This window comes from Notechis scutatus, chromosome 4 (assembly GCF_049901735.1).
Source record: "Notechis scutatus isolate UNSWTSFEM ecotype Mainland chromosome 4, rNotScu1.2, whole genome shotgun sequence".
Classification (NCBI taxonomy): Eukaryota; Metazoa; Chordata; class Lepidosauria; order Squamata; family Elapidae; genus Notechis; species Notechis scutatus.
Window position 1 is genome coordinate 45,184,645 of NC_142012.1, and position 13,437 is coordinate 45,198,081.

The following is a 13,437-nucleotide window of genomic DNA, read 5'->3' on the forward strand; positions in this document are numbered from 1 at the left end:
TTGCACAGGATTAATTTAAGCAAATACATGAAACAAGAGATCAGGAAACTGCCTTGAGAGAATCTATTCCTGTAAGCTATGTGGGAATTAGTTTAGGATACAGGGGGAAGAGGACAGGCCAAGGGTCCAAGCAGGCAGAAGGAATGTGGGCATGGCAAAATTTCAGAAAGGACCCTCCTTCATTTCTTGGACTATAAAGGTGACAGAGGAGAAATGTACTTTAAGACTTGTAAGATTCTTTTAATGTAATTGCAAGCTAGTATTTTTGTGCATGCTTGTCTGGATGGGCATGATGTTGTCTGAACTATATCACAAGACCGTCAGTATTAAAGACATTATATAATAGCATATTTTAAACCAAGCCTATTTAAATAAGGTTGTCTGTTTCCCATAAGAGGAGTAGTTAGTATTAACTATAAAAAATACAACAATAGCAGGATAAGTAAAAATACATGTTATGTTTTGTAATTAACAGTATAATTATGCTTAATTTCTGGTTGCCAAAATTTGCTCATCTGTTAGACATGAAGAGATTTTGCAGTATAAACAAATAAGGATTCTTCTCATCAGTTTTCTCTGTTACAGCATCATAAATATGGAATGCTTTTTCTCCAGAAATCTGTTAGATGCTCACTTATAGCAGATTACTAAGACCCATCTGTTCCATTCAGAATTTATGTATAGTTAGTGACCACTAAAGCAAACTAGGCAAAAGCTCTGGTTTGTTTTTCTTGTTGATTTGATTGATTTATATTAGTTTATTTAAGTTTATTAGTAGATATATTATTGTTACCATGCTTGTGTGTGTGTGTGTGTGTGTGTGTGTGTGTGTGTGTGTGTGTGTGTGTGTGTGTGATTATGTGTGTGTTATTGCTATGTGATAGAGCAATAATTTGATTCAATAGAGATTAAACTTCACTTTCAAATTGAATGTTTGAATTATATTTCTGGTGTGAATCAAAGTTTTGAACTGAACTGGGTGCTTCAGATTACTTTGAAAAATTAAGAAGCAAATTGATAATTAATTGGACTTATTAAGCAGAATTTCAATTATTGCTTGCTTTCCTTTTATTGAGAGGATAAATGGTATAATCAGCTCTCTATTGACATGGACAGCTGACAATAAGCTTTGCCTATTGAGCTTGGGAAGGAAATAAACTATGTCATTTGCTGCTGTGCTGTTTGTTTCATGGACAAGAAATAGAAATTTGTATTTATTCTATTCTACCTTTACTCTATCTATCTTTTTCACCCTTTTCTCTTATCCTTTATCCTTATTCCTATTCACAAGTGAATCAATGTCTAAAGCACCAAAGGAGCAAGACAAGAAATGAATCAAACCAAACACTGGCACATGCTCATATGTGTGGTTTCTAAGAGATGATGCCAACTTGATGATATATAATTTTTTAAAAAAATATATTGGAAAATTTTTATAGGGCTAGATGATCCTATGTCGTAGGAGTGCAGTCTAATCCAGGGGTCTCCAACCTTGACAACTTTCAGACTTGTGGACTTCAACTCCCAGAATTTTCTGGCTGAGGAATTATGGGAGTTGAAATCCACAAGTCTTAAAGTTGCCAAGGTTGGAGACCCATGGTCTAATCAACCTGAAAGTCAATTAGATTCTTACATAACTATATACATAATGTCATCAATAACATGATATTAATATTCATGGAAAATGAGAGGGCATATTCTTTTTGGCCAGCTGAATAGAAACAAAACCTGACCCAAAAACATCTGGAATCTGATCTCAATGCTCATAACCATCCCACTCCTATGCTCTCTTTGTAACCCCAAGCTAAAATATCCCTTTATTATTGACCCAGAAAAAAAGTGCCACTGAACATAACAACAATATATTATGTAAGCCGCCTAGAGTCGCCATGTGCGAATAGGCAGTAATATAAATTTCCTAAATAAAATAAATAAATATTCAGGGGAAGAATATGGTGGCCTTATTGCTGAAGGACTGTGGACAATGTCAAGTTCACTTGACTGTGTGCTAATTTATTATGATTTAGTAGTGTTATTTAAAATTAAGCTATGGCCAAACAATGATCACTTTCTTCATCTGGGCCTTTGTACATACTGTATTTCTTTAAATAATCATGCCTGAGTTAGGAAAATGATATAGTGTAATACATTCCAAGGATCAGAAAAAAATCAAGAAAAAAAATCAAGGCAGCTACTTTTTGCCACACATCTGATTCTAGAGATTCTTCAGCTCTTAATTGAGGTCTGAAATATTGTAGATGCTTTTAGTGTGCATAACAACTGATATATAAGCTTCAGAATTTACTGTTAGTAAATCATCTTCTCATGAACAAATTCACATATTAGGAAGAAAAAAACCTTGGTTTGATCAGGACTATGTACAAGTAAGTACAGTTTTAGTCTTAGCCTTCAAATGTATGAATCAATTAACTGACCTATCACTAGAAATCAGCTTCTACTGTAGATCTTTAAAAAAGCAATAACTGGGAACACCTATTACAGACCACAGGGAAAAAAATCTACTTTCTTCTGGAAGAGAATTGAAAGAATTTCAACCAAAACAGGTAACTGTTTTTCATGTCAACTTCCACTTCCAGTTTTTCATGTCAACTAATCCACCAAATTGGCTACCAAATGTAGAAAGTAAGAAAAATGTCTTTGACAGAAATACATGAGATCTGTTACCAAAATGGCAAGGCAAAAATATATATCTTAAGAAGAAAATATATAGAAATCTCAGACAGGCACTTTCATAATCCATATGAGTTTTTAAGAAGGAGAGAAAATATGATACAATCAGACTTCCAAGACACTATTAAATCCAAATGTCTCAATGACCAATCTCAATAAAAGTAGTTTTGCCTTCCTATGCAGTTGATTCTTGCTATGGTCTACCTGGTGAGTTGACAATAGTCTTTCAGTTAGAAATTGTCAATTAATATGCATTCGCTAATTGAATGCACAGGTTATTAAATGCACAAGGTATCTCGGGGGGGGTAGTGTTTCTGACCAGTCTCTCATCCTGTCTGACTGGGTCACTTACCTAACATAGATCTCAATGATCAATGGATCTGTCTACTCTTCAGCCTTTCTATCACAGTTTCGCCATGAGCAAAGGCTTCTCAGGGCATGCAGGGACCCTATAGTCTCTGGTTATCCTTGCAAAAACCCTTTGTAATGTTAACAGAGCCTGGGAGGGGCTGTTCTTGTTGGCAAAGGCCTTTCCTCAAGTCCTTTTCTCAATGAGAATGGAGCCTGGCCTCTGTTCTGGACAGCAAAGACCTTGAGAAAAGGCCTTTGCCCAGTGGGTCATGCATGCCCCTCCCAGACTCTGTTCTTGGCAGCAAAGAACTTGAGGAAAGGCCTTTGCCATTGTAAACAGAGACCCAGAGGGACAAGAGCTCTGCTCCTGGCCTCATTCTTGGTGACAAAGGCTTTTTGAAAAGATGGCAAAAAGCTTTCCAAATGGAGGGAAGGCTTCAGTTCCTCCATTTTGAAAGCCTTTTGCCTCAGGTTTTGTCCAAGTCTCCATTTGCCAGAAGCACCTAAGCAGGCCAAGAAACCAAATATCTTTACAAGATGAATATCCACAGGCTCAAGCACAGGTGGGGGGCTGGAAATAGGCAGGGCGAATATTGCAGAGTCTCTATGGTCATTTGTAAGGATGAATGACTGCTGTGGTGCTGCTGTGGTAACTTTGCTGCTGTATTATAAGTACTTGGGGGGTTGTTATGTCATAACTTCAAACAGTCGCCAAGTGAACTGTCCTAACTCAGGGTTACCTATACTTAACAAAAGTTTATGTAGATGAAATAGCTACAATTTTCTCATTATATTCTGCATTTCTCATGTACCAGAGAATGTTAAGGACAGCCGAGAAGATTCTAGATAGCTTGCTTCATTTTACTCAGGATACTGCTTATAAGTGCTTAGAGCTTATAACTCAAAGCATTGTTAGAAACACCACACATCTACTTTACAATCTGTTTCTATTGCTCCCTTCTGGGAGGTTTCAAAGTATTTCTAGCAGGACTACCAGATTCTGTAACAGCTTTGTTCCCTATGCTATCCATTTGGTAAGCTCGCAAGATTCATTTTTCTTACCATGTACATGAATACATCCAAAGTAGATTATGTGTTTTTCTGTGTCATATAATATATGTGGGTATATGCATACTTTTATTTATTTATTTATTTATTTATTGTTATTATGTTTATGGAGTGTATATTGGAGGTGGTGACCTTTTGAGAGTTGTATGCAATGAAATTTTATTTTAATGTATCCTGATTAGTGTACAGTCAAAGTGACAAGTTATTCTAAAATATCTTTCTCGTTCCTTTCAGAGTGCAGTGTGTGGAATAATTTCATTTATAAGAAGAATTTTCAACTGAATGTTACACAAAACATCCAATAGTAAGTTTCTATTGACAATAAACCCAGTTACCCAGACAGACATAGTTTCCACTACAGCAGCCATATTCAAGGAGAGGCTGAACAACTTTCTGTCAGAATTACTCTAATTTGGGTTCCTATGCTAGTAAATTGGCTCTTTCCTAAGTCTGCAATTCTGTGAAGCTGCCCCGCCTATTGTACTATCATATGTACAGCTCACCCAGATTTCTGCAAGAATCTAAATCAGGCTTGTCCAACCCACGGGCCGCAGGCCGCATGCGGCCCAGGTCGCCTCGTAATGCGGCCCAGTGCCCACCCCAACCTTCGTGCAAGAGCCAGCGAGGAGGAGGAGGAGAAGCAGGCACGAGGCGGGGTGGGGCGAGTGCCACACCAAGCAGCAACAGAAAAGGCGGGTGCCATCAGAGCGCCACCTCCTGCTGTTGCCGCCGCCGCTGCTGCTTCTGCCCCCGCCGCCACTGCCGCTGCCGCTTCTGCCCCCGCCCCCGCCGCTGCTGCTTCTGCCTTCCAGTCCTGCCGCATCCAGCCGGGCCATTTGCAGGAGGAGAGGTAGGCGCGAGGCGGGTGAGCTTTCTTCCTCCCTCCCCCCCACCCCGCAAAATTTGGCCGGAAAATAAACCGTGATAAACCGTGATAAAAAAACCGTGATAAAAAATAAATAATTTTTAATAAATAATTAATAATAAATAATAAAAATAATTTGGCCGTATTTTGGCTTGAGTTTGGCCGTTAACTATGTTTTCTATGGTTTTTTTTTGGATGATCAGGTATCGTTACTGTTATTTTATTTTATGTGAGGCCCAAACCAAATTTTCATCTTCTAATGTGGCCCAGGGAAGGTGAAAGGTTGGACACCCCTGATCTAAATAGATAGATACAGTATGTATAACTTTTCCAGCTATATGCTGTGAGGAAAGTCAGAGTACATTTTTAAGTGCTTTCTTCTTTTAATGCCTATTCCCAGTTCACAACAGAAACATGTTTTTCTCAAAGATGAAGCATTTTAACCAATTTATTTTATCACTACTTTGATTAAATTCAATCATATTGGTAGCGTATGCTGTGTTTCCTTAATTGCTTCTTGGCATCTGGCCAATTCACTCCATTATAATTACAATACCCTTTATATCTAATAAGCAATTTGATAAAAGAAAATTTATTTTAGTAAGCTCTCTTTATCAAAGACTTTCTTAGAGCTATTGTTGGCAGACTTGCCCAGTAATGATTTGGAGCCATTTTCTGTTTTTAAATAGACATTGAACTTTATCCAATTGAATAGAGTTATTCTTGGCCAAATGTATGATTCTTGCTGGCTCCAAAAGCTAAAACAAGAGAAATTTGGAGATAGTAGCAGCAAAATAAGGCAGTATTTCTATGTCTCTAAGAATCTGTGTATTTGGTTTTTTGTTAAGTATGTATCCAAAATAACATGAATTGAAAAACTGTATAATATTATTTCAAATCAGAAAATATGTTATCTCATCTACATATAAAATAAATGGATTTGGGATCAAAAACTTTGGTCCAATGGGTTGCAGTTTGTAGATAAGCATTCATCATGCATATAATGCTTTGCAACTTAGAAAAACTTCCCATTCATTCTGGTGGGGTGTTCACTTAGTTATTTTTAAATTTTAATTTATCACTTTTAATATTTCATCTTTATTATTCTTCAAGAGCATCTCTGCAACTGAAATGCATATTAAATCTTCTGATTATTTAAAACTTTATATTTCAGTTACTGTTTTCGGAAGGATTTGATGATATCCGGGTTGTAAGTAAAGATTTTATTTCAAAAGAAATAGCTGCACCAAGCAACTGTTCAGTGAAGAAAAATATATGTGGTAAGTGATGGCTTTGATTATTACCAGACCCAGAAAAGAATTCTGCATACATGCTATTGGACAAGATGAGTTCACTATCTCATTATTACGTCTTTCAAACTCTCTAGTTCACTATTTCTTCTGGGACTATGCTGAGGCCAGGGAAATATGGTTAAAAGTTCTTTTTCAGAGAGTGTTCAAGGGAACAAGAGAATTTATGCTCAAATGCTGCAGATTTGGTCATAAATCCCCAGGTTATTTGTCAACTTTCTTTAATCTCCTTTTCCTGAGCTTAGATGGCATAATGGACACTTCTTTCTTCAACAGAACTATTTTAGAAAAACAAACCACACAGCAAAATTTTCTGTGATCCTGATATTGCATAAAATTGGCATAAAATATCTTCACACAACATTCTTCTTAAATCTTTATGACATATATTTAACTTCAAATATCCATCTGATTAAAGAACACACAGTCCTAGGACATGTAGCATTAGGCATATGGTCTCTACCTCATGAACTGAATAAACTAGAAGTTAAATCTGTCTAAGAAAAGGAAAAACATATTGGTTATATATGCAAAACATAAGCTTAATGATAACACCAAGTAAAAAGAAAGCAGACAGCATAGTTCCAAAGTATTGGCAGGAAGCCACAGTAAGAATAGTAGTGAATCTCTTTTATGGCACTGTTTTCAGAACATAATGTTCAGATTTTATAATGTAGCACCACAGACATTGCATGAACTGCTGATGAAAATGCAATTTAGGATCCAGAACAAAATCTAGCAGTGCCTCAGAAATTTAATCATGTATCTCATTATTTTCATCACATCTCACCATTAAGCAATAATTTGTTATGTTAAATTAAGAGTTTTCAATCCATGATCACCATAGTACAACAATTTTGTGAATTTTAACAGGCTATAGCTACTGCGAGACAGGAAATAAAACAATTTCTTGGTCTCCCTAAGGCTTGAGTGCTTAAGTTTATAACAACAATACAGATCCAATGTATCTTTACTTGCAACAGGCTTCCTTTTAAAGACTATGGATAAACCTCATGTCATAAATAAGATCCTGAAGGTCCACTGTTTTATTGTTGCATATCATAAAATTATTCTTACTTTCAGACTGCGTGTTTATACTTTTGGATACACTCTGTTTAGGGTCAACAGCAAATTTCTTCATTTTGTATTATTTCATTCTAACCTATTTCAATACACACAAATTATCAAGTAATCATGATAATCCCCATCTGCCCAATCTTTAAAAACAATCTAAAAGACAGATTATGTTTGAATGCATCTAGACAACATGGGTTAGAACTATATGAACTATAAAAAATGATGAATCAGACCAGAAAACATAGACGAGAACTCATTGGCTAATTTAATCACCTGATTATGTGTGCTGATGGTTGCAAAGCATCCACCAGTGTGGCCTTACTGACCTATAAAAGTCACACCAACCTTTTATATATATTGCCCTAGTAGCAAAAGAAGAGAGGTATCTGGCTGTTTCCTATAATCTTTATTCCTATAATGATAATAATGTTCATTGATAAAAACTGATTTTTGATAGTAGCTTGATGAACAAAACAACCCATTTAAGAACACTTACCCAAGAGCAATATGAAACCTTATCTGAATTGACCCATATTGTCATTTTAAATGAAGAACAATGACAGTTTAAAGCTTTCTCCCCCCAAAAAATTGAAAGAGTATTTCTATGGTTGAAAGTGAACCTGAATCTGTGTTTCCCAATTCTAATCCAACATCTTACGTTATTATCCCATAATAATATGTGATCATTGTCAACAATTTAAGTTTTGATATCATCCTAAGAGACATCAATACTTTGATTTATACAACCCTTCTTTGATTACTTTCCAATTGATAAGGTTTAGGAGGTGGGATGGGGAAAGATGGGTATTTAAATGAAACTTTTCTTTCTTTCTTCCTTCTTTCCTTCCTTCCTTCCTTCCTTCCTTCCTTCCTTCCCTCCTCCCTCACTCCCTCCCTTCCTTTTTCTTCTTTCTTTCTTCTTCTTTTGCCTTCTTGACTGAACTGGGACAATTGTCTGTCAGAGGTAACTAAATTGTACTACATTTTGCTTATTTTCACTCACTACCAACCAATATTTCAATTCATTTATGGTTTTAATATATCATATATTTCTAATGTGTTTGGCATACCTATGATACTAAATGAAAAGAAATTGCAGAAGTTGATGAAGAAAAAAAATCTGATCCTAAAATCAATTTTCCCTAGAAAACTACGGCCATTAACATGAAGCTCTTTGGCCCATGTATTGAAAAAAAATTAAACAATAAAAGTATTATATAATAACTGATAAAATAGCAATATTTTGTTAAATGGTTTGTTCACTCCTATATTTTATTATTTCTTCTGTTTTAACTGTTTTTATCATAGTTAAAAGAAGTTCCTTCATTGCTCTATAGTTTTCAATAGCCTTTTACAGATTGGCAATTGAATGCTTGAGGGATTTGATGTTGAATAATTAAATCTCCATCAGGAAATCTTAAACCTATAGTTTATGTTCAGCTACTATCTAATGGACTAAGTGTTGTAAGGAAACATACTGTCTATAACCTAGAAGATAATAATAAAAACCCTCCACAGGAAACAGTATGATTATTCTGCACTGACATGCAAGTAAGCATTAAACTGAGTTCATTTTCCTTACCTAATTATCAATGAAATCATATATTGGAACAAATTTCAATCCCCTATGAGATGGAGAGACAAAATACACACACACACAAATCCTTGGTCCTGACTAAAGCAATATACTAATAGACTACATGCATGTAAGCATCTTGGCTATTGTTAGTTCAGGCATTGAATCATGAATACAATGATCAAAATAAAATTTATTTGAAAATTTCAAGTGCAAGTTTCTTTTAAAATGTTGGTGGTGATCAAAATGTCTACTTACAATAATATAAATAATTTCTTCATATAATCAAGAATATTACAAAGTTATATTAGAACTAGGGAAACCCAAATTCATAACCATCCTTAGTCACTAAGTAACTTTGCATCAAACAAAATCATCTAGACCAACCTGTTTCAAAGTTGCTTTCATAGGGATAAAATCATGGGAAATATCCTGGTCTTTTGATATGTTAATTTTTATTTTCATCTCTATTAGATTCATCATAAACTGTTTATCATCTATGCTGGAGTGGAAGAGATGGAAGGAAAGAGAAGAGGATGATTAGCAGAAAGATAGATAATTCAGTTATCAGTGTATCAGTTATCAGTGGAAACATAGAAGACCAGGTTAGGGACAAATCATCATGAAGGAAATCTACCTATGTGGCTGCTAAAGAGTTGACAATGACCTGATGATATCATCTGTCAATCAATTATCTCAACCTCATTGTAGCATTTCTGGTTGGATACCTAAGAAAATCTACCTATGTACTAGAGATGGTATTCAGCAGGTTCTGACCAGTTCTGGAGAACCGGTAGCGGAAATTTTGACTGGTTCGGAGTTCTGGCAAATACTACCTCTCACTGGAGATTTTACAGTATCCTGCCATGCCCACCAAGCCATGCCCACGGAACTGGTAGTAAAACCACTGCTATGTGCTGTATCTATTACTTACTGTATCTATACTGTATCTATCTTTGATTTTATGTAAGAAATTTGTCAGTGCCTTTAAAAATATGGGGAGAATAAACAATAGCTAACAGCTGACTGTCACAGTTTTTAAGGATTTGGGCCATGCAAAATATTAACCCTAATGGAATATGCAGAAATGAATGGATTAACATTAGCAATAAGAGAGCAAGAAGAAAAAGAATATTTTAAGATATGGGATTTATTTTACCAATGGTTAGATAGAAAAGTGGAAAAGTGAAGTATAATACAACAATAATGATATGTTATAATTGATTATTATTGAAAGACTTTTAATATGAATTAAAATTAGCAAGAACTGAGATTTGCTCTAAAGGATAATGTTGATTTGAAATTAAAGTCTATTGATGGTGTAATAATAATAATATAATATGACATGGAAAGTTGATTAATGTAATATGAATGTAAATTTACATTCAAGATGAAAAGACTATATACATTATGCACAAGAATTATGTAACAACCGACACACTGTATAACTGAAATATGGTTTTATTTTGTTGTTTTATTTTTGTATTTGTCTATGTTTGTTGTTAAAAATAAAAAAAATATAAAACAAAACAAAATATTAATCCTAGATCTTGGTGAGATCTGAAATTTTTACAATTTGCTATAGACTCCATATGATGGCACGACCTTGGAAGTAGTGATTCACATCTAGGAAGCTTGTCATAACAGGACTGAAGGAAATGATATTCTGGATCTAGCTTTTTCTACAAATTTCAGTCTATTCAAAATGGTCAGGAACATTATTTTTACAAAATTGATTAACATAGTCTTGGAATCCTATCATGTGAACTGAAATATGTCTGACCAACCATTAACAAAAAATAATGATAAACATCAAACTATCTATTTATAGGAAAAGCTTTACTGGGAACTAAAAATAGTTTAGCATTACTTTCATATTTATTTAACATGATTAAATGATCTGAAAAGGGAAGTAAATTCATTAATGATCTGAAAAGGGAGGTAAATAGGTTAATGCATTCACACTTTATATAAATCGGGAGGCATTGAAAAAACCAGCCAGGGCATGAAAATAATATAACTAGAAATATTGGAAATGTGATCTTAATAAAGTAAGATTCTCTTTGGAACATAGCAATGAGATAATATCAGAGGGGAAACAGATTTATTCAGTGCAGGACTGAAACTTGAAAAGCAATAAAACTTAAAGAGCCATAGAGATGGTAATAGAAAGCAAATTAGTTAAGAGTATGTAACATAATGTAGCACTGAAAAGAGGTGAGTCATTTTGATTAAAATCTCCAAGAGATGATGAAAATATAGCATTAGCCTAGCATAATCATGCCTAAGATTCTATGTGCAATTGAATAACACTTGGTTAAATTGAAACTCTTGATTGTAGAACCTCCCACAGTATCTAGAGATCAGGAATAAACATGAGTAAAGAATATAAGAAGTAAATATCAGTTTATACAAGTGGAGAAGCATTAGTGGAAAGAGAAGACATTAAAGTTTTGTAGATTTCACATCACTGTATTGAAGGAAAATATTCATCACATTCCCCCCACCCCAAAAAAATGATATTTCTGCATTAGCCTAGTCAGTATTATCTTGCTTTCTTCTTTCCAATCTTCAAATATAGTTCAGATTAATCATACTATAATTTTATTAAGTGATGAAGTTATTCATATCAGTTGTAAATCTTAATATTATTATTTCATAGATTTTATTTATATTTTATTTTTGTATTTATTTATTTTGATTTGTCAATCGCTTACAAGATAATAGGTATAAGTATATACATAGTTATGAATACATGGATACATATAAGAAAAATAAAAGAAACAATAGGACAGGGATGGTAGGCACATTGGTGCGCTTATGCACGCCCCCTACAGACCTCTTAGGAAAGGGGTGAGGTCAATAGTAGACAGTCTAAGGTTAAAGTTTTTGGGGTTTGGGGAAGAAACCACAGAGTCAGGTAGAATAATCCAGACATTGACCACTCTGTTGCTGAAGTATTTCCTGCAATCAAGTTTGGTGCGGTTAACCTTGAGTTTGTATCTATTGTGTGCTCTTGTGTTGTTATGGTTGAAGCTGAAGTATTCATTGACAGGTAAGTCATTGCAATGTATTATTTTATATACCATACTTAGATTAGACCGAAGACAGCGTAATTCAAGGTTTTCTAGAATTTCAAGTCTGGTGGCATAAGGTATTCTGCAACGAGTAGAGGAGTGGAGAACTCTTCTTGTGAAATATTTCGGGACTTTCTCAACTGTGCTAATATCAGATACGTAATGTGTTTAGATTGTGTTTAGATAGCTGTAGAAAATGTCCAAATATTCCTAGATACAATTTATTTCATCCTGAAACTATGCTGTTAAATTAGGTTTCATAAGGGGCTACTCAAGTGCAGTATGCAGAACAATCCATGTAAATTATGGAAGGAAATATCAGTTTTCCACTTGAAAAAAAAGAGAAGAAAAAAAAAACAGAAGCAGAAATAAGAGGAAAAGTGGATAGAATATACAGCATAAAGGAAAAGGAAGGAGGAAAAGCAATGGACAAAAACATAGCACAACTATATTTTCTGTTTCTGTGTAGACGTATGCTGATATATAAGGGCAGCAGTTGCATTATGATACCATTACGTGTCTGTCATTATTCAGCCATGATTGTGGTTTACAGTGCACAATGACTGATTATGGGAGATGTTTACACCTGTTTCATTAGTTTACTATAATAACTGGAATAGGAAGGTCACTACTGCAATATCCAGGACAAGGATTTCAGCAGAAGAAAAACAATTAACTGCCTTACCTATTTTGTATAATATCAAATCTGCTTGAAGGCCCTCACAGAAGTTATTTGAATTTGACTAAAAGGTCACATTAATTGCTCTCATGATATTCATAACACATTTCATATGGCCCTATGTGCTATTTTTTTTCCTTGTTCATGCACTGAAAGTAATTAACTTGCTGAGCACCTGAGTATAATTAAGTCTGCATAAGAATTCCTGAGATTAAGGAGTGTTTGAGTCTACTTTATGTAAAGATTTTTACACTTACCTTTTTTATTATTCAGTAATAATGCATCCTGTTAGTCTGTCGATACACTGCACATTTATATCTCCTATTTGGCACTATTCAAACAATAATATATTGGCTAGATTAGAGCTCATAGCACCAGCAAAATATCATGATTATGACTGAGTGTTTTAAAAATTGAATTTCTGGCATTTTGACCACAATGCACCAAAAATCAGAATTATCCTTCTGATCAGTAGAGAATATTGCATGTGGCACAAGATGAGCAAGGCTGGTAGCCTAATCTCTCTATCTTTCCAACACATTATATGATAGCATTGACTTATCAAAGCCACTGTGGGTAACACAGACCAGAATCAAAGGGCACATAATATAGTAATATGGTAATAACCATGTTATATGAAAAAAATGTGTCCTACCTGGAATATAAAAGGAGTAAATGACATTAATTAATTGATGTCATTTACTCCTTTTATTAATTAATGAATGAAAAGAAAAAAGAAAATA

General features: G+C 34.5%; 1 long non-coding RNA gene across 1 annotated transcript; it reads left to right on the plus strand.

Moving 5' to 3' along the window:
- Nucleotides 1–92: 92 nt before the first annotated feature.
- Nucleotides 93–10,253, plus strand: LOC148130720 (uncharacterized). The gene is made up of 3 exons (XR_015749608.1): nucleotides 93–229; nucleotides 4,345–4,414; nucleotides 9,413–10,253. It is a non-coding gene; the product is annotated as an uncharacterized LOC148130720 (long non-coding RNA).
- Nucleotides 10,254–13,437: the final 3,184 nt, after the last annotated feature.